Here is a 24,413-nt window from a genome sequence, read left to right on the forward strand (position 1 = left end):
AGAAAGTTGCTAAAGTTATATGTCAACAATAAACCGGGAAACATAATTTGATGAATGTTTTTAGAGACTATTAGATACATTTACCCCAGAATACATGCCAGAAGAACATTTGGAGTAGCATGATTACCCAGAGATTTGTCAATACAGCAGGTGTTATGTTAATATTTAACAGAAAGAGAAAATGTATTTATTGGATTTGGAGGGAAGAACCTTCCAAGAGTTTAAGGGCAAATGCAGAAAAATATTTTTTAAAGCTTATTAGTATTGAACACTAATAGAATAAATATTCCGACACCAAAAGGAAGTTGAATTCTAAGGCTATGATTCAGCATGGTCCAGATATGTTAATTTAATAAAAGTGAACTTTATCATTATATGAGTGTTTACACATTTAAATATTACTAATTTAAGTATGATTGGTATATTGTTATATGTCGCAAGTCATTGCATATTGCTGATATATAATCGTATATAGGAAATGTCTAATAAAGTTACATTAGGCCATGATGAGAGTTGTATTAATGGAGTAGGAGTAGACTTTTTAAAATTACTAGGAAGGTGGTCCAGAGGGCTAAGGAATTTTACATCTGTTATGTGTCTAAATCAATTTTTAAAATGCTATTATCTGACCTTAGTAATTGCTCGCTAATATCGCAATTCAACACCTTCATAATAAGGTGGTGACTACGTAATAATGTTCTTATCCCGTTTCATAAAATTAAAATAAGTCAACAGTAGATTTAATAGAAAAAAGGCAAATGGAAGCCCACAGGGCCAACTCTATATACAGTTTAATCCTGAGATCTGGCGTAGACTTATGATAATAAAAGCCTATTATATTTAGCGTCTCTTTATATTCTACAAAGTTTTATTTTCACATCTAATAAAAATAGCCTCATTTTTGACAACTGTACAGATTTTTAGACCAAGAAAGATTACTTGATTTTCAAATGACCCTGAGAGTGATATAAAAGCTCCCAAACCCTGTGCTCTGCTGTCTGTTCTGTGCTGTTAACCACGTCATTATCAGGAGAGTCAGTAGATTTGAACATGAGGGAAAGACTGGAGACTGAAGTCATTCAGAGCCGTGATAAAAAGAGGGTGTAGGGGCGCCTGGGTGGCTCAGTCGGTTAAGCGGCCAACTTCGGCTCAGGTCATGATCTCACGGCCTGTGAGTTCGAGCCCCGCGTCGGGCTCTGTGCTGACAGCTCAGAGCCTGGAGCCTGTTTCAGATTCTTTGTCTCCCTCTCTCTGACCCTCCCCTGTTCATGCTCTGTCTCTCTCTGTCTCAAAAATAAATAAACGTTAAAAAAAAGTAAAAAAAAAAAGAGGGTGTATCAGCTCAGTTTGGGGGCTCTGATTCATTTTCTTAATTGGGTTTTCATCAGCCCTGCTCTGGCATCAAAGCAAATGAAACAAAAATATCCTATTACCCCAGACCTTGGGATAGGAGAGTGTCCTGTGTGTTCGCAACTGCTGAAATATTATTCAGCGTGCGCTGATTCTCTGTGTTGAAATTTGCGTGTATATGGCTTTGTTCATATTTTTCACGATAGTAAAAATTTGGATTTTTAATACAAATGCTGTTTTATAAAATGAAGGCAATATTTTCTGGTGAGCAACATGAACAGTATACTTACAATCCCTACGGCCTCTAAAGGGTTTAAAGAAGGTGGAAAGAAATTACAGGATTAAAGTCTGGAAGAATGTTTAGCACTGTGTGCAACGCTCTTTTGCTTCTGAACACCCTCAACCATTTCAGGTATTTATGAAAAAAAAATGTTTAACATTTCACAAAAGAAAATCATGTTCAACTCTATTAGCTTGCAGCATATAAGAATACTCATTATGTGGTTATTGGTGTGTATGTGTGCATGTGTGTGTGTGTGGTTGTTATATATTCATATTTATTTAAACTCATAAGTACCTATGTTATATATTCTTAGAAATAGAAAAGAGGTATTCACCTTTAGAAGTGTAAGAACTTATAAAGTACTTGGCAATCACGATTACATTGTTCCTCTCCTTCCTTTCCAATACCGGAGCTTAGAGTGAACGTTTCAATTCAACAAATGCTATTTTGCTTAAAATAATACTTTATCATGATAATAATGTGTTTTAGTTATGGAAATTTTTAAAAATACAGAAGTAAAGTGACATAAAAAGCAGCAACCGTCAGGCTTCATATTCCGACGTATGTACAGCAGACTAATTTCCTAAATAAATGTCTTAATATATTATGTATAAAAAATAAAGCCCAGATATCCCTGTTTCGAGCACAGTTGACTTGGCAAGAGAGTGGGAGAAATGCCAAAGGGTGAAACCACAAATTGGAAGGCTAATGAGGCACCAGAGCTGAGGGCTGCTGCGAGAGAACTTGATCCTCAATGGCCCAAATGTCTCCATTTTAATGGCCTCGTGAAGAAGAAAGGACCAGTCCTGAACAAGGTGGGATATCATTATAAGGATCTCTCACCAAAACAGACTCCAGAAGGTGATTTTCCCAAGAAAGGGCAAGTTATAAAAAGAAGAAAGTACTCAAAGGATAAGACGGAGGGGAAATTTTATGTAGAAGGAGGAAAAACAGGGCTAAAGAATTTGTAATATATCCTTTAGACTAGAATCCCTCTACTGCTATAGTCCTCAAAAGACATAAATCTGTCATTTACTTGAAGAAGGTCCCAATTGGTGACCCCTCCCAGGTACCTAATGGAATGAATAAAGGGAATCCACTTTAAATCAAAGCCTCAAATATCCCACAGATACAATTTCATTGATCATAATCCCACAGTCCTCACAGTCACATCAATGGAAGATACAAACCATGATGAGCAAGCAGAAGCGGAAGCAACAAACAGCCATGACAAAGCAACAGAACTTCAAGGTGCAATCGTCAGATTGTGAAAGGCCAGTGACACAAGAGAACTGTAGTGTAGCTTTATCACTATATGTTAAAATAGACCTGATGACCAAAGCCTTTCTAGAAATTGGACATCAAAGTTAAAGTTACCAGGAGAAAATCACAATCCTAAACTTTCATGAACATAGTAACGTAACTTTAAAGTACGTAAAACCAAAAGTGAATGAACTGCAAGAAAGAAGTGATCTCTCTACAGATCTTTTTGGAAAGATGCGAGATTTTTAATTAAGTTTTTATTTTAATCCCCGTTTAGTTAACATACAATGTTGTATCAGTTCCAGGTGTACAGTATAGTGATTCAACATTTTTATATGTTACTCATCAAGATAAGAGTATTCTTAATCCCCATCACCTGTTTGACCCACCCCCCCCCACCCCCCCACCCCCCGCTAACCATCAGTCTGTTCTCTATAGTTCGGAATCTGCTTCTTAGTTTGTCTCTCTCTCTCTTTTTTTTTCCTTTGCTCATTTGTTTTGTTCCATGAATTCCACACATGAGTGAAATCAAGGTATTTGTCTCTCTGACTGACTGACTTCTCTAGCAAAATGTATGGAAGATTTGAACCACACAAATTATAGGATGAAATTGAAGGACATATAGATATTTCTTCTCTGCAAGATGAATATGTCCTGTGAATCATTTTGTTCTGTAAAAATATACACAAAAAACCCCAGCAAGGCTTCTGAGAAAAAGTAGATTGGAGAGGACAGTACAAAACTCTGTGGCTTTGTAAAAAGCACACAAAACAAAACAAAAAAAAGAGTAATTACGACTCCAGGGGATAATTTGGACTGCCCATGCAAACGTGTTAGTGGCAACAGATGCTGTCACAGTGGTTCCTAAAAATGTACCAAAACAATAGAGTGATAATGATGGCAAAACTTTATTTGGACCATGGCTGGTGGGTGCTTAGACAAGACAGATGGGAAGGGGCATGAGCTGCTGTGCTCCTCTTAGGATGATCACAGGAAGCAGGGCGGTGAGCGAGAGCCAAGCACAGCCTGCGTGGGAGTGGGCCTCTCTTGGATGGGGCCCGGAGGACCAGCTCCTGGGATGGAACCCTGTTCCCATCATCTTAAGATAGATGCTGAAGTGCTTTTCCTGCTGGGATAGCAGCAAGGCGGAACATTTTCCCATTTCCTCACAAAGTTCATAATTCTGTTATCATTCTGTCCCCTTTTCTTTAGGATATGTTGTAAATGATCGAATCAACATGATTTTCACTCTATTCCAGAATAATTCCCCCATTAATGAATCGTATGTGAGTGAATTTGCTTCACAGAAGCACATGTTGTTGCCCAACAGGCTGCACATAGAACATGGCACTTGGTGATTGGAGAAAACGTGTTCCTTTCAGATCAAGTCCATGAAACAAGTATGGGTATCACATAGACTATATTCTCTGACTATAGCACAAGTAAGTTAGCACAATTGAGTAACAACTAATAATAAAATCATTAAAACCTCCATAATTTGGAAATGAAAACATTGGAGATTAAATTTAGTCTCCTAAGTAACTCATAGTTCAAGAAGAAATCATAATGGAAACACATGCAAATTCATACAACATTGTGATATAGAGATGATTAAATATAAAAATTCATAGGACACAAAGAAAAATATAACCTTTAATGCATTTATTGGGGGAAAATTCCAAGACTAGAGATTATTTTCAGTATTAAGAAAAAGTGCAATGAGAGAAATCATGAAAATGAGAATTAAAATAGAGAGCAGAGATGCAATAGAGAAGATCAACAAAGCTCAAGTGATAAAAAAGAAAAACTCAAAAAAAGTAAAAGATTCACCAAAAAATTACAAACAGTTCTTAATACAAGGCTTTCCACTTCTGCTATCCCTCCCGACCACACACGCGCGCACACACGCACACACACACACGCACCCGAAAAACTTACCAGTTATAAGAACATATACTCAAAGGGGGCAAGGGAGAGCTATGATAAAGGAAAGATCTGGTAGCAGTAGAGCGATGTGTGCTGTGTGCTTGGCCCACTTTTCCTCTGTATTTTCCAATTTGGGAGGAATTTGACATCTTTGTGGCACTATGGGGAGAGTAATTTGAAGCTAGGGCTTACGGAGTGTTGGGACCTGGAACAGCTATGAGTTAGAAGTGAGAATAAACCTGAAGTAGACAGTTCCTCACCAGGGACTGCTGCTCGGGGTCAAGTGAGCTCCAGGGCCAAAATTAGCTTAAGTGGCCAAGGAGTGCTAGAGTCCCCAGGTGCAAACAGAAGCAAACACACGTCTCTCTGGAGGCAGAGGACATCATCCTAGACTGTCAATTATTTCTGTAAATACCCTTTCACATACAATGTTCTGCATGCGATAAAAATTAACCTCCAACAGGAAGAGGCAAGAAAGCATGAATGAAAACTGCAGACACTTAGAAATAAGTCAACAGGGGCTTCAGTAATTAGAGTTATCAGAAGCAGACACTTGAACTCTTAACACATTTGAAAATTAAGATAAAATGGAAAAGTTCCTGAAATAGTTTTTTAGTGCCAACACGAAACAAAACAAACAAGCTAACTATTAAAGAATTCAAAGAGATATTAATGGGAATGGCAATAAAAAATGACCCACTAATGGGTACAGGTTTCTCTTAAGGGTAACAGAAGTGTTCTGGGATTAGATACTAGTGACAGGTGAATGACCTTGTGAATACACTGAAAACCACTGAACTGCAGAATGAAAAAAAATAGAAATGTTAAGGATCTCCCTAGAGGCAGAATAAGTTCTACCACTTAATCAGGAAATGAGTCCTATCAATCTTTTTTTTTTTTGCAGCTTTATTATTGAATATAACATTGTATAAGTTCAAGGTATACAACATGATGAATTGATACATGTATGTAATGTAAAGTGACTACCACAATAAGGTCAGCTAACACCTAGATCACCTCATATAACTATGTTGTTTTTTTTTGTAGCAAAAACATTTAAGATCTACTCTCTTAAGAACTTTCAAATATACAATATAGTATTGTTAATTGTTGTCACCATGCTCTGTACACTAGACCCCCTAAACTTATTTTTTTTATACTGGAAATTTGTACCCTTCGACCCACATCTCCTCATTTCCCCCATACCTCAGCTACTGGTAACCTCCAATCTAATCTCTGTTTCTTTATAAGATAGACTTTTTTAGATTCCACATATAAGTGAGATCATTCATTTGTCATTCTCTGACTTATTTGGTTAACATAATTTCCTCCATGTTCATCCATGTTTTACAAATGCAGACTTTCCTCCTTTTTTATGGCTGAAAAATCCTATTGCATAGACACACACACACACACACACACACACACACACACACACACTTAGGTTGTTTCTGTGTCTTAGCTATTGCAAATGCTGGAATGACCATGAGGAGTACAAATATCTTTTTGAGATAGTAATTTTATTTCTTCTGGATATACACCCAGACATGGGATCACTGGATCATAATCTTAGTTCTATTTTTTTATGTTTATTTTTTTTATTTCTTATTTTATTTTTATACTTTTGAGAGAAAGAGTGCAAACAGGGGACGGGCAGAGAGAGAAAGGGATTGGAGGCTCTGAAGCAGGCTCTGTGCTGACAGCAGCAAGCCCGATGCGGGGCTCGAACCCACGAAGCCATGAGATCAGGACCTGAGCCAAAGTCGGATGCTCAACCGACTGGACCACCCAGGCCCTCCTGTTTTTATTTATTTATCTATTTTAACATTTATTCATTTTTGAGAGACAGAGAGAGACAGAGCATGAGTGGGGATGGGGCAGAGAGAGAGGAAGACACGGAATCCGAAGCAGGCTCCAGGCTCTGAGCCCCGATGCGGGGCTGGAACCCACGAACCGTGAGATCATGACCTGAGCGAAGCTGGAGGCCCAACCAACTGAGCCCCCCCCGGGCGCCCCTCCTTTTTCTTAATGAAGGTCATTTATCAACATAAACTTTCCTCTTAAAACTGCTTTTGCTGCATCCCATAAGTTTTGGTATATTGTGTTTCCATTTTCATTTAGTTAAAATATTTTTTGCTTTGCCTTTTGATTTCCTTTTTATACCCCTTGGCAATTTAGGGGTACGTTGCCTAATTTCCACATATTTGTGAATTTTCCAGCTTTCATCCTGTTACTGATTTCGAGTTTTAAAGTACTGTAGTCAGAAAAAAACACTTTTGATGACATGACACATGATCAATCAGGGAGAATGTTCTGTGTGGGCTTGAGAAGAATATATTCCGCTGCTTTTTGATGGCATGTTCAATATCTGATATGTTCCTTTGATGTAAAATCTACTTCATTGTCAAAGTTTCGTTATTAATTTTCTGTGAATGATTTATTCATTGTTGAAAGTGGGGTTTGGAGTCTCCTACTAATATTGGACTGTTGTCTATCTGTTCCTTCAGTTCTGGTAGTATTTGCTTAATATATTAGGTACTCCAATGATGGATGCATATATACTTACAATTGTTATGTCTTCTGGATGAGTTGACTCCTTTATCATTACATAATGACCTTCTTTTCTCTTGTTACTCTTTTTAGTTTAAAGATTATTTTGTTTGATATGAGGATAGCTTCCCCTGCTCTTTTGCGTTCCTTTTGTGTGGAATATCTTTTCTATCCCTTCCCTTCTCTTTGAGTGTGTCCTTAATGTTGGAACCAGTCTCTTGTAGGCAGCGTATAGTTGGGTCATGTGTTTTATTCATTCAGCCACTCTATTCCTTCACATTGGAGAATTTAATCGATAAATGCTTAAGTAATTATGGATTGGTAAGCACAAAGGCCCTGCTATTGTCTTCTGACTGTTTTGTAATTTTCTCGTTCATTTCTTCCTCTCTTGGTGCCTTCCTTTGTGATCTGATGATTTTCCGTAGCGGTATGCTTTGATTCCCTTGATTTATTTAGTGTGTGTGTGTGTGTGTGTGTGCGCGCGCTCGATTCTAGTTGCAGGCCTGCCTGGTCTTACAGTCGTCGCGGCTGGATTCAAGCCTCCTAGTAGTTGTGGGGACTTTGGCTCTCAGCGTGCCCTCGCACAGCTGCAGGGGACAGTTGTGGGGGTGCGTAGAGCCACAGAGACTGGTGTTGGGAGTCGGGCCAGAGGCACGCAGGTATAGAGCTGTAGATAAGTGCAGCGGGGCCGGCCGGTCCGAGAAGTCAGGGCTGCATGTGGGCCCACAGGCGGCCACGGAGGCCTGCGCTGTTATTTTGTTCTTGTGTGACCGCAGGGCTAGCCTCATACACGACGGTGAGCATTAGCCGTGGGATCCCGGGCTGGCATGTGCGCACAGAGCGCACGGGGACAGAGGCCTCACCTCACTGTTGGTATGAATCCAGGCTGCTGTAGGAAGAGGTTGAGGGAACATGGAGAGAATCAAGAAGTTGGTGTCTGCAGACACAAAACCCCGTGTGCAGAAACTTTCTCCACCCAATCCGCCGGGCATCCGCGAGAGCTCTGCTAGCCGTTGGTTTCCTTGGCGATGACAGTTGGTAGGATTGCCTGTGGAACCGTCTTCGGGGGGCCAGGGCCGTGCCCTCGGTGACGAAAGCTGGGGGAGCTGCAGCATGTAGCAAGGGCTGTGGAGGTCCTCAGCTGTGAAGACTGCTGGAGCCTTCTGCAGAGCAAGCCACCGAGGATTGCAAGTGCTCTCACAGAGTGAAAGATCCTGGTCACCACAGCCTTTCTTCCTTGTTCCTAACCGTCTGTAGAGTCCGTCTTGCCCATCCGCGGGCCGGGTGAAACTGAAGCAGGTGCGTTGTGTTGCTTCTTGGAAGGCTGGGGTAGCTGCTCGTCCAACCCATTCCCCTTTTCTTAGAGAGCGGAACACCCTCAGATGGGGGGAGTTCCATCTTGGTGCCGAGCACCGCCAGCCTGGGGAATGGGAGAACACGAAAACGAACCTGTTCTTTCTAACCCTTTGGTGTGATGATTCTGTTATTTGGTTCCTCTGTGTTGCTGCATCTTCTTTTTTTTTTTTTTTTTTTTTTTTAATGTTTAACTGCTTTTTTTTTTTTTAATGTTTATTTATTTTTGAGACAGAGAGAGACAGAGCATGAATGGGGCAGGGGCAGAGAGAGAGGGAGACACAGAATCGGAAGCTGGCTCCAGACTCTGAGCCACCAGCCCAGAGCCTGACACGGGGCTCGAACTCACTGACCGTGAGATCGTGACCTGAGCTGAAGTCGGAGGCTCAACCGACTGAGCCACCCAGGCGCCCCTTGCTGCATCTTCTTAAATGGACTTCTGAGCTCTTCTAGAGTTATTTCATTTGTAGGTATTATCTGATTGTTGTTCTTTGTGGGGAAACAGAGGCTGGGTCTCTTACTCCGCCATCTTGGCAACATCACTGCCCCCAGATCGTTGGAATCTGAGGCAAAAAATTGTGGAGAACAAAAAGAAAGATAACTCCTAATTCAATATGCTTATCCTATATGACTACTGTAACTGGACAGGAAAGTTAGAAAATGAGAGTGAGATAAAGGGGAAAAATATCAATTTTACTCAAATACAGAGATACAGACAGATTAAATAAAAACTAATAAATGTAATGCAGTATAGAACAGATGATAACCATTACGTCATTGGGTTTATTATAGGAGAGAAGGGTGTATTTCACATTAGAAAATCAATTAATGAAACATACTTCCTAAAGAAATTGAAGAAAACCACTATCATTAAATGCAAAATATAATCATTTTATGAAATACATCTATTATTCATGAAAGAAAAAATGTGAACAAAACAAACAAGAAACAACATTACAAAAATTTAGTCTGCACATGAAAAGGAATATTGTCGATTAGGTAAAGTGTATTTTCAAAAAATACGGCGAATATTGCCTTCAGTGGATTGATGAGAATTAAAAAATCCTTGTAAATTCAACAGCATGACAGAAAGGTTTAATTTCGATACTTTTAATATAGCGCTAATAGCCTTGCCACATAGAAATAGTAATAGTATAAAAATATAAGGAATAAAGAAGTAGGATAAAATGCTACTATTTGCATATGAAGTATTCATTTTTCTATATAGAAATGCCCCCCTAAACCTCAAATTGTTAGAACTAAGAAACCAGCAAAATTATTATGTATCAGATCAATTTGTGTCAGTGTGTGACATTACTATATAATAGGAACAAGCATTTTGAGAATAAAATAAAATAAAAATTACTTAAAATACCCAAACTATAAAATATGCATTATAATAAATGAAACGATATTTATAAGACCTGCATGTAAAAATATATAAAGCAGTAAAATACGTTACAGAAGACCCAGATCATTGAGAAAAGTACCACATTAATGGAAATACTATTTTAAGCATATCAATTCTATAATAAGTTGATTTAAATATTTAAAGCAAGGGGAAGTGCTATGTAGTGAGCACAGATTTTAAAACAGTACTATACTCAGACTCATCTGTGGATCCCAAGCTTTGTAGAACCCACATATCATAGATAAAAATACTTTTGTCATAGCACACCAGGCTCCTGTGTTGTGCACGACCCTGAGCTCAGCTTTCAAAGGGTAAGGCTCGTGACCCTAAACATGGAGGCTAGTAATTAATACAACTCAGGCTATAGGAAAGCTTTCTCCGTTTCTAATGTTTTAAATCCATAAAACAAAAGAAGATTTTTTTCTGAATGCCATGAACGTTTGCTATTTGCACAACAGGAAAAACAAGGAAGCTTTTGACTGTGAAGTGCTTGGATAAAAGAAACATAAATTAAATGACATGTCAGATACGTCTTAGGTACATGAATGCCATATGTTCTGCATAATAAAGTATGCTTGCTCAGTAGAGCCTACGATCATTTTGTTTTCTTTCTGTTCTCAGGTATGGTTCCAGGAGTATTCACAAGTTAACATAGCATTTGCAGCAGTTACCGCTGACAGTTGAGACTACTTTGCAATATTTAAAAAAAAAAAATAGTATTGCTAATAAGTACTTTCATATATCTAGACAAATAGGCATGAAACATGATACCTGTTTATTCCTTGAAAAGATGGACACTGAAGCGTAGGATTGTAAGTAGTGTTATTTTACTTAAAAAATGATAAAATTGTATTTTACTTAAGCAACGGATGTGCTGTGCGGCTCTCGTTGCTTTCTGCCAGAACTGGAACTGGCGTATTTTTCTTATTCTTAAGTGAAAACATAATCACGTAAAACATTAATAGAAGAGTTTACAAAGTGATTATATCATGTGGATAAGTTGAATGAATGACAACGCCGTAAGGATGTCGGGGAGGAATTGGGTGTACTCAATGTTACAAGGTACATCCATGGCAAGTGACAGGATATGGTGTTATTTACAGATGGGCTTAGATTACACACTGCAACTGTAGGACAATTACTGGTTTTAAAATGTATAGTAAATATGCTTAGAAAGGAGATAAAAATGGAACCATATAAAGGTCAATTAAAATCAGAGAACCCAGGGACGCCTGAGTGGCTCAGTTGGTTAAGCATGTGGTTCTTGATTTCGACTCAAGTCATTATCTCACAAGTGGTGGGATTGAGCCTTGCCTGGGGCACCACACTGAGCGTGGAGGCTGCTTGGGATTCTCTCTCTCCTTCTCCCTCTGCCCCTCCCTCTGCTTGTGCTTTCTCTCTCTGTCTCAAAAGAAATAAATAAGCATTTCTTAAAAAGTCAGAAAAGACAGAAAGGGAGGGATATAAATATAAGCACAACAAATTGGAAATGGGTGAGCATGGTAAATATCAATCTAATAATTATTTTTGAATACCAATTGTTGAAATACATCACTTAAAAGACAGAGCTTCAGAATGGGGGAAGAAAAGACCCAACTGTTATTGTGTTATGTACCAGGAATCACTTTACTTTTTTTTTTTAGATTTGTTTATGTTTTTATTTAATAATTTATTTTTAATTTACATCCAAATGAGTTAGCATATAGTGCAACAATGATTTCAGGAGTAGATTTCTTGATGCCCCTTACCCATTTAGCCCACCCGCCTCCCCACGACCCCTCCAGCAACACTCTGTTTGTTCTCTATATTTAAGAGTATCTTCTGTTTTGTCCCCCTCCCTGTTTTTATATTACTTTTGCTTCCCTTCACTTATGTTCATCTGTTTTGTCTCTTAAAGTCCTCATATGAGTGAAGTTATGTGATATTTGTCTTTTTCTATTTTTCTTAACATAATACACTTTAGTTCCATCCACATAGTTGCAAAGGGCAAGATTTCATTCTTCTTGATTGCTAAGTAATACTCCATTGTATATATATACCACATCTCCTTTATCCATTCATCCATCGATGGACCTTGGGGCTCTTTCCATACTTTGGCTATTGTCTATAGTGCTGCTATAAACATTGGGGTGCACGTGTCCCTTCGAAACAGCACACCTGTATCCCTTGGATCAATACCTAGGAGTACAATTGCTGGGTCTTCGGGTAGTTCTATTTTTAAGTTTTTAGGAACCTCTGTGTTGTTTTCCAGAGTGGCTGCGCCAGTCTCCATTCCCATGTCGCAGGAAACACTTTTTAAGAGAAAATAATCTGATAAGTTAAACTGAAAAGATGAAGGAAGATATATGAGCACTAACAAAAAGAAAGCTGGAGAAGCTACATATATGTGAGGAAAAAAAGAGCCTTCCAAACAAGATAGATATCAGGAATGGTAGTTTTAGCAGGAAGACCTTGAAATCTTTTAACGTGTACACAACTAATGAGAGTGTGGAAATATGTGAGCCAGAAACCTATAGTCATGAAAGAAAAAAGTACACAAAAGCATGAGTACGATTGGAGACTTCACTGCCCTTCTCTCAGTAATTGATAGATCATGCAGGCAGAAATTCAGTATAGTTGATCGGTGGAGTGCTACAAATCAATTTATTCTAATTGGTATTTAAAAAAATATTTATCCAGTAAGAGCAGAATTAAGTGGTCTCATCATGCTCATATGAAACATTTGCCAAAATAGATCAAATTATGGGCCATAAAATACACATTAACACATAGAAAATAATAAAAATCCTACAAAGTATACTTCAGAATATGAGATGGAGCTAGAATAAGACAGATAACTGGAACAGCCCCACCAAATATTTGGTGATTAAATAACATTCTTCTCAGTAACACTTGGATCTAAGAAAGAAGTATTAAGAGTAATTTAGAAATATTTTTTATATGGAAGTGCAAATATAATTTATCAAAAAGTGGAATGTGGCAATGTGGAGTGAGATTTACAGCATCAAACACACACACACACACACACACACACACACACACACCCCTATATATATATATATATATATATATATATATATATATATATAATATGTATTATATATTCATGTAAATATATATGATAGAAAAAATTGATGAAAACAAATCCATTTCTTAGAAAAGGTCAATAAAATTGACAAATCTCTAAAAAGGATATAAAACAGAAGAATATGATGTAAGTTTCAATATCACTTGAAAAAGGTAGCTTCTGTACTGACTCTTCAGAAATCAAAAGTGTATTCGTGGAATCCAAAGTATATTCAGAGAATAATACTTCCACATAAATTAACAAATTAGGTAATGTAAACCAGCTTCTTAAAAAGGCCAAACCACCACAACTCAGCTAATGCCAAATGATAATTTAAGTAGTTTATTAAGAAAATAGAAATTATAATGTAAAAACTCCTAGAAAAGAAATCTGTAGGACCAAACCATTTCATTTGTGAATTCTACCAGACATTTAGAGGAAAATTAATACCAATTCTACACAATCTCTTCTAGAAAACAGAAAAGAAGAAAAGAGCATTTCATTGTAATGATGTTAAAAGTACATGATTCCAAAACTAGCAAAGAGAGTGGAAAAAACGTACAGACCAATGTCTTCCATTAATATAGATGCAAAATTATTTTTTTTGATAGTAAGAAGTGGAATTATACACCATGACGAAAGGGATATTCCAAGGATGCAAGGACAGTTCAGTATTTTAAAAGCAATCAAGAAAATCCATGATATTTTCTTTCTTTTTTTTTAAACGTTTTTATTTATTTTTGAGACAGAGAGAGACAGAGCATGAATGGGGGAGGGTCAGAGAGAAAGGGAGACACAGAATCTGAAACAGGCTCCAGGCTCTGAGCGGTCAGCACAGAGCCCGACACGGGGCTCGAACTCACAGACCATGAGATCATGACCTGAGCCGAAGTCGGACGCTTAACCGAGTGAGCCACCCAGGCGCCCCATATCCATGATGTTTTCAAGACAAAAGTAGAAGTTCCTTGAAAAAGAATTTGATAAAATTCCTTATGCATTTATGACAAATACTCTCAGAAAATTAGTAGTACAAAGCAAGGAACTTCCTCAACTTAATGAAGAGCATCTACACAATAAGTACATTTTCCATAATACTTAATTGTGAAAAACTGAATCTTTCCCTTGAAGTTTGGGAACAAGCAAGAATGTGTACTCTCCATACCTTAATAAACATAGTTCTGGAAGTTAGAGGCAATGAAGTAAGACAAGAAATAAAATGAATATGGATCTGAAGGAAGAAATTGTATCATCTCTAACTGTAAGTGACATGGCTGTCTACACAGAAACTACCAAAGAATAGACCAAAAAAAAAAAAAAAAAAAAAAAAAAACCTAAAACAGAAACCTCTTAGAACTAACAGGTGAGTTTAGCAAGGTCACAAGAATACAAGATCATTCTTCCAAAATTGCTTTGTATTCCTGCACAGTAGCAACACATGGACCCTGAGGTCAAAAATAAAGTACCGTTTATAATTGCTCAAAATGACAGGAGACTAGGGTATAAACTTAAAACATCTATAGAACTTCTAAGCTAAAAAATTCTGATAAAATAAATCAAAGAAAACTGATATATAGCCTTAATGCAATCCTTGTCAAAATTTCAGCATGATATTTTGTGGATAAGACAAGATTGTCTAAAATCTAATAGCAAAAATAATTTTGAAGAGGAAGAATAAAGCGGGGTGGATCACCATCTCTGATTTCAAAATTTGTTTTAGAGCTTCAGAAATCAGACTCTGTGGTATTGGCAGAGGCATAAAAACAAAGATCAATGGAACACAATAGTTGTCCCAGAAATGTACACACGCGGATATGGCCAACTGACTTTTGACACAGGTACAAAAGGACTCGAATGTAGGAAGGACTGGCTTTTTGAAAAATGGCCCTGGAGTCAGGGTGCCCGGGTGGCTCAGTCGGTTAAGCATCTGACTCTTGGTTTCGGCTCAGTCGTGATCTCACGGTTCATGAGTTGGAGCCCCATGTTGGGCTCTGCACTGATAGGGCGAAGTCTGCTTGGGATTCTCTCTCTCTCCCTCTCTCTCTGCTCCTCCTCACTTGTGCTCTGTCTCTCAAAATAAATAAACTTTAAAAAAATGGCACTAAATTAAATGGATATCCTTAGGAAAAAGTGAACCTTGATTTAAATCTAATTCCTTATTTAAAAAAATAATTCAAAATGGATCGTAAACTTAAATAAAACCTGTAAATCTATAAGACCTTTAGGATAAAATATAAGATAAAATACTAGGACCTAGAGATTTGTGAAGACTTCTTCTAGACATGATGCCCAAAGCATAGTCATTAAGAAAGAAGTCAGTAAGTTGGACTCGATCTGTGAAATTCTCTATCAAGAAGATGAAAGACAAGCTACAGCCTGGCAGGAAATATCTGTAAACTCCAAATCTAATAAGGGCTCATATTTAGAATTTGTAAAGAGTTCTCAGTGCTCAACAGTTTAAAAAAAACCCACTGTGATTAGAAAATAGGGGAAAAACATGAAGCCACATTTCACAGAGGATATAAGGATGGCAAATAAATAAATGAAAGTATGTTCAACTGCTCCAACCTTTAGGGGAAAGAAAATTAATAGCACAGTATAATACCACTGCATGCCTTTTAGTATAGCTAAAATAAAAATTACAAAGTCCAAATGCTGGCAAGGATGCAGACAAACTCAATTTCCCATACATTTCTGGTGGGAGCATAAGTGATGCAGCTAATGTGGAAAATATTTTGAGAGATTTTTATCAGACTAAATGGATTATTTGTTTTTTGGGTGTTGAATTTTATAAGTTCTTTATTTTTTTTGGATATAATCCTTTATCAGATAAGATGTTTGCAAATATCTTCCTCCATGCCATAGATTGCCTTTTAGTTTTGTTGATTGTTTTCTTCCCTGTGCAAAAGCTTTTTATTTGGATGAAGTCCCAAAAGTTTATTTTTACTTTTGTTTCCCTTGCCTCAGGATGCATGTCTAGAAGGAAGTTGCTGATGTCAAAGAGGTTATTGCCTGTGTTTTCCTCTAAGATTTTTATGGTTTCCTGTCTCACACGTTTGTCCTTGATCCATTTTGAATTTATTTTTGTGTATGGCATAAGAAAATGGTCCAGTCTCATTATTTGTATGTTATTGTCCAGTTTTCCCACATCATCTATTTAAGAGACTGTGTTTTCTCCATTGAATACCCTTTTCTGCTTTGTTGATGATTAATTGACCATATAGTTGTGGGTTCATTTCTGGGTTATCTGATCTGTTCTTTGTGTCTATTTTTGTGTCAGTACCATACTATCGTGATCACTACAGTTTGTAATAAAACTTAAGTCTGGAAATGTGATGCCTCCAGCTTTGTTTTTTTCTTTTTTTTTTTTTCAAAGGTGCTTTGGCCATTTGGGGTCTTTTGTGGTTCCATGCAAATTTTTGGAATTTTTGTTCGAACTACGTGAAAAATGCTGTTGGTATTTTGGTAAGGATTCCATTAAATGCACCCCAGGTTTATAGAAGCATTATCTATAATAACCAAATTATGGAAACAGGCCAAGCGTCCATCGACTGATGAATGGATAAAGACGACGTAGTGAAGGAGCACCGGGGTGGCTCAGTCGGTTAAGCATCCGACTTCAGCTCAGGTCATGGCCTCATGGTTCGTGAGTTTGAATCCCGCATTGGGATCTGTGCTGACAGCTCAGAGCCTGGAGCCTGCCTCAGATTCTGTGTCTTCCCCTCTCTCTGCCCCTCCCTGATCATACTGTGTCTCTCTCTCAAAAATAAATTAACATTGAAAAAAAATTTTAATATGTTGTGTAAAAAAAGAAAGGTGTGTGTGTGTGTGTGTGTGTGTGTGTGTGTGTGTGTGTGTGTGTGTGGAATATTACTAATCCATAAAAAGGAATGGAATCTTGCCATTTGCAATGATGTGGATGGAGCTAAAGAGTATTATGCTAAGTAAAATAAGTCAGGGAAAGACAAACAGTGTATGATTTCACCCTTATGTGGAATTTAAGAAATGAAACAAAGGAGCAAAGGGGGGGGAACAGGCAAACCACGAAACACCTCTTAACTATAGAGCACACACTGATGGTTACCAGAGGGTCAGTGGGTGGGAGGATGGGTTAAACAGATATTGGGGATTAAGGAGGGCACTTGTTGGGACGAGCACTGGGTATTATATGGATGTTGTACACATAAACTAATATTACACTGTATATTAACTAAAACTTAAAGAAAAACTTAAAAAAAGGGGGAGGCGAAGAGGACGAAGTGGAAATTTACCATATTGACCCTATAATTGCCGTCCTCGACATTTATCCTAAAGCCATGAAAACTTATGTGCACACAAAACCCATATGCAATTATTCATAGCAACTTTATTTGTAACAGCTAGAGACTGGAAACAACACATGTCCCTCAATAGCTGAGTGGTTAACCCAACTTTTGTATATCCATATCATGGAACACTACTCAGTAATAAAAAAGGAAGCTATTGATACGTGCAACAACTTGAATAGATCTCAGTGGCATTATGCTCAGTGAAAAAAGCCAGTATCAAAAGGTCCCATAACGTATCATTCCATTTATGGAACGTTCTTGAAATGATCAAATTAATGAGATTGAGCACAGATGAGTAGTTCCTATAGGTTAGAGGTGGGTGAGACTATAACGGGCAGCGTAAGACAGTCTCTGTGGTAACGGAATAGTTCTGTATCTTTATTTTGGTGTTGGTTAACAGAATCCAAACATGTGATAAAATCACATTACACTCTGCATACACTTGATACCAATGTCAATTTTCTGCATTGATATTTTACTATAGCTACCTTAGTTGTAACAAAACTCTCTGTATTGTCTTGACTTCCTGTGGATCCATCAAAATCTTACCAAGTTAAAAATATTAAATTTCTAAAATCATAATGTAAATATTACTAATAGCACATACTCTCAAATATTACCAAAAAGTCCAAAATGAGATAATTTCATGTCACAAAGTGACTTTAAAAATGATGTCACCGGGGTGCCGGGGTGGCTCAGTCAGCTGAGTGCCTGACTCCTGATTTTGTCTCAGGTCATAATCTCACCGTACTGAGATCTGAAATCGAGCCACACATTGGGCTCCTCCATGCTGGGAGTGGAGCCCGCTTGGGGTTCTCTCTCCTCTCCCTCTTCCTTTCTCTCTACCCCTCCGTTGCTTGCACTCTCACTCTCTCTAAATATCACACAATTTCTCCAACTTTTAAAGTGGTTTTTCAGGTATAGAACTATCTGAATCATGTACTAGAATAAGAGTAAATACTAGTTGGTATAAGCTGTTAGTAAATGTAGGAAAAATAGGATTGGCAGAAATCATCACAGGGAATTACACAGCAGAAGGCAGTGTGGGGGGAGCCACAGGTACATTTGGAAATCTCCGTGAAAAATTAAGAATGAAAGAATCAGGGCTTGATTGGTTATGAGTCAGTAACATTTTATTGAGTGCCGGAAGGATGCATAGTGTTCTGTGACTGAAAATAAACCAAAGCATTTTTGTTGAAAGGAAACACTGAATATTAAGGTCACCTATGCTTCTTACTTGTAACAAACCTGTTTTATGGGGGAGGGGGTGTGGAGAGAAAACACTGATCAGATAAGAAGCAGATAGAGAGCTAAGAAAGGATCAATTGTCATTTTCTTTCTTTCCTCCCACTGCTACGCTTTGTAGATTTTCCTTCTCTAAATGCATGGAACCAAGTATTTGAAAGAAACTCACTTGAGTTTTCATTTTCCTCCAAGTTGAATATATTAGCTGTTTTGTTTTCACAGTGACTCCAGGAAAGAAAAAAAACCCGTTTCTAATATGTTTCTAACTTAAGGTAGATATTATCTTAGCCATAGACAACGGTAGACCCTTGAAAACCTATTCCTGATGAATTTATAAACAAATTTAGAAGTCGAAAGCCCACTTACCTCAAAAGAGCAGAGTCATTGCCTCTAATTCTCGAGGTGAGGACTTTCTCAGTGGCGTTGGGGGTGTAGAGGAGAGGACAAGACAGGCCATCCTACCTGGATGGCTTTTCCAGATCACACAAATTTCTTTTTAATATCCTAACATAGACGAGCCACTGTTGCTCATGATGATAGGCTGTACTGCTCAGGTAACACTGAAGGCAGAAGTAACAAATTAAGAAGATATAATTTCTGGAATAGAAACTAGACCATGACTGAGTAGAGAGAGACATTCCCTGATATTCGTTCTAATTAGTGGCTTAGTGACTAAGGTCTTAACCTTTTTCCTCTCAAGGTGTGAGATTAAGGTATACTGCCATTTTATCTGTTTATATTTAAGTGAAATCTATTTTTATGTTTACAGTCATTGTTAATGAGAAAAATTTTTAAATATCAAATATATACACGTATAAAATAACAGCACAAAGCCTTATGTAGACATTGTACAACCTCAATAACTTTCACTGTGTGGTCAATGATGTTTCCTTTTACTCTCCACCCACTTCCTCTACTTCCTCTGATTATTTTGCAGAAAATCCTGGACATCATAAAACCTCCTTTTTAAGTACTTCAGTATGTATATCTAAAAACTAACACTTTTTAGAATAACAGCTTCAATACCGCATCATTATCACAAGTAGTGCTTTCATATAAGCAAGCATTCAATGTTTGAATCCCTCTTACTGTTTTGTAATATTTTTAATGCTTTATTCAAAGCAGGAATCAAGTAAAGATCATAAATAAAGATCATACCTTAACCTTCTCTCCACCTTTGTCCTTTATTCTCTCTCTTTCTCTCTCTGTTTCTCTCTCTCTCCCTCTTTCTTGCAATTTATTTCTCGGAAGAACCAGGACCTCTGTCTGGTAGTGTTTCCTCACGACTGGGTTCTTTTTTCCAACTGCATCACCATGGCGTAATTTAATGTATTTATGTTCCTCTGCTCCCCATATACGTCCTGCAAATCTCTAATTAGAGCTAAGGGCTTGATACGATTCAAGTTTCATTATTTTTGTCAAGAATACTTACTTGGTGATGTTAAGTACATCGATCTGAAGCTGCATGTCTAATTTTCTCTCCTTTTATGCAGTCAGCCATCACTGGTGACCGTTGACTAGATCCATCTTTTCCCTAGATTTTGAACGTGGTCTTAATTTATTAGCTAGAATATATTTGCAATAGAAGATTTCCTCTTCTCAACTACTTATTTACCTTGAGGAGCAATCCATATGGAAAAGACAGGGCAAATGCTAGATTGGTTTTCTCTATTTACCAGTTTTCAAAATAATGGGTTTTCCCCCAAAGCATTCTTCAGAGAGGCAAAAGTCTTTCCCCTTAAATTGTTTGGAGTCCACATAATACGTCGTTAGTATTATGTTTGGTAGTGTTGATAGTCTATTATAACAAGATTTCTCAGGTTTATATAGTACCTACCCTGGAATTAGTGAAACCTTTAAGAAAAGTCTGGGGATGCTGGGTACTCACTGTTACTCATGCAGTCATGGTTTCTCCATCTTTTAGTAGAAAGATACATTTTTTTTTCTCCAAATGAGATATATCATGGGATCATACTTCTCTTCTGATTAAAGTTTTGGAGTTAGTACTTGACTCTGGATTTGCATTTATTTCTTCTTCCCACACTGAAAATTTCTGGTTCCTAACAGCACCAAGATCCCAATTCACTTTATTCCACAATACACACAATGTGAGAATCATAATACCAACCTTCCTAAAAATAAGAATACTGAAAATTTTGCTATGATTTTGCACTTCCGGTTTTTCCTCTCTACATAACCTCTAATAATATACAATGAAGTATTTTAAAGCCACTTGAAATAATCTCTCTCTTTGGGATTTTACTACGATGTATAAATAATTAGGTTTCATTTATTTTACTTACTTTCAATTTTTGGAATTGCCTGTTTAATGAATTTTGTCATATTTAATATTTACATGGTTTCAAATACAAATGTACAAACCAATGTATAATCATAGAATGTTGTAGTAACTGTATGTAATCACAGAATCTTATCTCTATTCTCTCCAACAGAGGTTTTTATCTTAGTTTCTAGTGTAGCTTTCTAACATTAAAATAGAAAGTATATAATATTTTCTATTATAAAATAGATAATATAATATAGATAAATGGTAGTATACTGTGCATAGTTTCCTCATTTTTACCTCATAAAATCCTCGAGTAATTGATAGCAGTACATGGATATATTAAGTTGCATAATAACAGTCCATTTCTGTTTCTATTGCTTAAACTATCTGTGCATTTCACTCACCCATTTTTATATAGAGCTATTGTTCTTTTTCAATAAATTATTTACAATCCTTTTAACATATTAGTGATATCGCAACTGTGACATAAGCGTCTAAATTTACCATTTACGTTCTAATGCTTTTTGCTGGGACAGAGTGTTTTATTTTATTTTATTATTCGTATGTAGTCAAATAATCAAATTTCTTATGCCTCTGTATTTTGAGTCACAATAATGAAAGGTGTTTTTCCACTCTGAAGACGAAGAATAATTAATTGAAATAGTAGTTGTGTTGTTTAAATTGCATATAAAATCTGATGTATCATGGTTTATCCTGGAGTATGATTTAAGGTAATAAATCCAATTGGAACTTTCTTCATCTACCTGTGCAATCATTCCCCAAGCTATTTATTGGAAAGACCACCTTTCCCACTGATTTGAGATACTAATTCCTTACTTAGAGCAACATAATTTTAATTTGCAGTAGGGAATATTTCTGATTTTTCTATCTGAATCCATTTGTCTTTTTGCTTATTCATGTTTCCGAACTGCACTGCTTTAATTTACAATCTTTGTAATCGGTCACTTTGTCCGCATTACTCTTCTTTTTCAGAATTTTCCTGTCTATTCTTGCCCGTTAATTCTTCCAGATGAGCTTAGAATTTACTTTTCTAGAGCAAGAAAAAATAACTTCATGACTTTTCATGGTATGTTTTATTAACTTTATGAATTGACTTAAGCAAGTTCAGTATCTTTCCTTCAAAAGAATTCGTATCTGCCTATCCGAGAACATACGTTGTTCGTCCAAATCAGACTTTGTGTTTTTCAGAAGTGTTTCCTCACGTAGATTGTTAGTATTTTATATGTTTTACCGCTGTTGGTTTATGTATTTGTTATTGGTTTTCTTTGCGTTTGTTTGTTTGTTGGCCTTGAGTTAGTACTTTCCATTATTTCTTCACAACGTTTTTGGTTTGTTTATATCCAACTATTGACTTTTGTACGTTGATGTTTTCACTTCCTGTCTTGAATTTCTTACTGGTATAAAATTTCCCATTTTTCCTATGACTCTTTGTTTTCACTGTCAATTTTTCCATTGATTCTTTTCAGCATTCCAGATATATTATGTGCATTTTCCTTCATAATTTGTATGCCTCTAACTGCTATCTCTTGTTCACCTGCGGCTGCTGTTACTACTTGACAGTGTTGAAGAGCTGTGGGAACACGGGCATCTTTATGGTCTTTTTGACTTTAGCGGGAACACTTCTAGTGTTTCCTGCTTAAGGAACATCATGTGTCTTTATGTTGTGACAATGTCTATATCTCTGTATGTATCATACAAGTCTTACATTAATGATTGGATATTGGGAAGTCTTTCTACTTGTGAATGTGATAATACCAATTTTTCCTTGAATATATAAAAATGGCATATTAAAGCATTTTATAATTTTAAATCGATCTCAATTCCGTTGACTCCAAATGTTGAATTTGTGGAATTTTTTAAAGTGCTTAAACATTGTGAGAATGTTTGCCAGGGCGCCTGGGTGGCTCAGTTGGTTAAGCGTCTGACTCTGGATTTCAGCTCAGTTCATGATCTCACCATTGGTGAAATTGAGCCCCGCTTCAGGCTCTGTGCTGACAGCACAAAGCCTGCTTGGGATTCTGTCTCTCCCTCTCTCTCTGGCCCCCAACTCAAAAGAAATAAATAAACTTAAAAACAATATTCACCTAATCCAACAATTCTGTAGTGTTCTTTTCCGGTGCAATTTGTTAGATTTGTAGATGTCTATTATCCTATTTAATAGAATGGAATGGAAATGGAAATTTCTCTCCTTTTTTATGCTCAGGAACAGTTTTAGTAGCATTAATGTCTGATTTTTAGAATTTTAATGTGAGTCTATTTTTAAACCACCAGAATTTACTGTGTGTAGGGAAACTTGTCAACTACCTCTTTATTTTTTCTATGATACTTGTTCTGTTTAGTTTCTGTACATTACCTGTTCTACCACAATAGGTTATATTCTCTTTAAAAAATTTTTCACTCCATCTATGTTTAAATTGTATTTATTAAGAATCTAAGGATTTTGAAACTTCCTCTCTTAATAGTTATAACTCCTTTCCAATTTCCAATTTTATTTATTGAGATTTTTCTCTCTTCTCTATTAGATTGGTTAGAGCGTTCCCTATTTTATTTATTTAATTAATGAATTCATTTTTGGATTTATATATTAGTTCCCATTTTTTTAACTCTTTTCTTTCTGACTTAAATTTACTAATTCCATCCCTCTACTTTTAAATTTTTTTTTAAATATTTATTTATTTTGGAGAGAGAGAGAGAGACAGAGTCCAAGTAGGGGAGGAGCAGAGACAGAGACAGAGACAGAGAATCTGAAACAAGCTCTAGGCTCTGAGCTGTCGGCACAGAGCCCAACATGGGGTTCGAACTCAGGAATGGCCAGATCATGACCTGAGCCGAGGTCAAACACTCAGCCGACTGAGCCACCCAGATGCCCCCTCTGTTTTTGTTTTTAAATCTTTCACTTGCTTCTTCTTGATTAGATTTAATTATTTTCATTTTCAAAGTCATCAGTACCTTCTGTCATAAATGTCTCATAACTCCTTTAGCTGTCTCCCACGTAGTCTGAAATACTGCATAATCAATACCATTATTTTCAAATAATTCTGTCATTTCATTTTGCGTTTTCGTGTAATCTAAAGCCACTGAAGAAAACCTTTTTGTTTGTACCTGTGCTAGTTTGGACTAATTTACTGCACTGACACGAAAACTGTGTTGTTAGCGTCATTTGTGTTTTTTTCAAAATTATTAAGATCTTTTTTTTTGCGACAAGACACAGAAAATTGTGCCCGGGCTCTCCGTGTGCTTACAATGCAGATGACATTCTCTGTCATCTGGGCTCGGTCATCACCTAAAACGAAGCCCATCTTTGGCTGCCGAGAATCTTTTCCTACTGAGGG

At 37.0% G+C, this 24,413-nt stretch overlaps 1 protein-coding gene across 2 annotated transcripts in view; it reads left to right on the forward strand.

The window, feature by feature from the left end:
- The window catches only part of SNTG1 (syntrophin gamma 1), a 564,850-nt gene that overhangs the window by 39,482 nt on the left and 500,955 nt on the right, over positions 1–24,413 (forward strand). The window contains exon 1 of one of the 2 annotated variants that reach the window (XM_042973561.1): positions 8,610–8,671. The exons of the other annotated variant lie outside the window; for it this stretch is intronic. The gene's annotated coding sequence lies outside the window, so the exon portion shown is untranslated. Of the gene's footprint in view, positions 1–8,609; positions 8,672–24,413 lie in introns of those variants that run through there. 2 annotated transcript variants of the gene reach the window in all.

Source organism: Panthera tigris, chromosome F2 (genome assembly GCF_018350195.1).
Source record: "Panthera tigris isolate Pti1 chromosome F2, P.tigris_Pti1_mat1.1, whole genome shotgun sequence".
Lineage (NCBI taxonomy): Eukaryota > Metazoa > Chordata > Mammalia > Carnivora > Felidae > Panthera > Panthera tigris.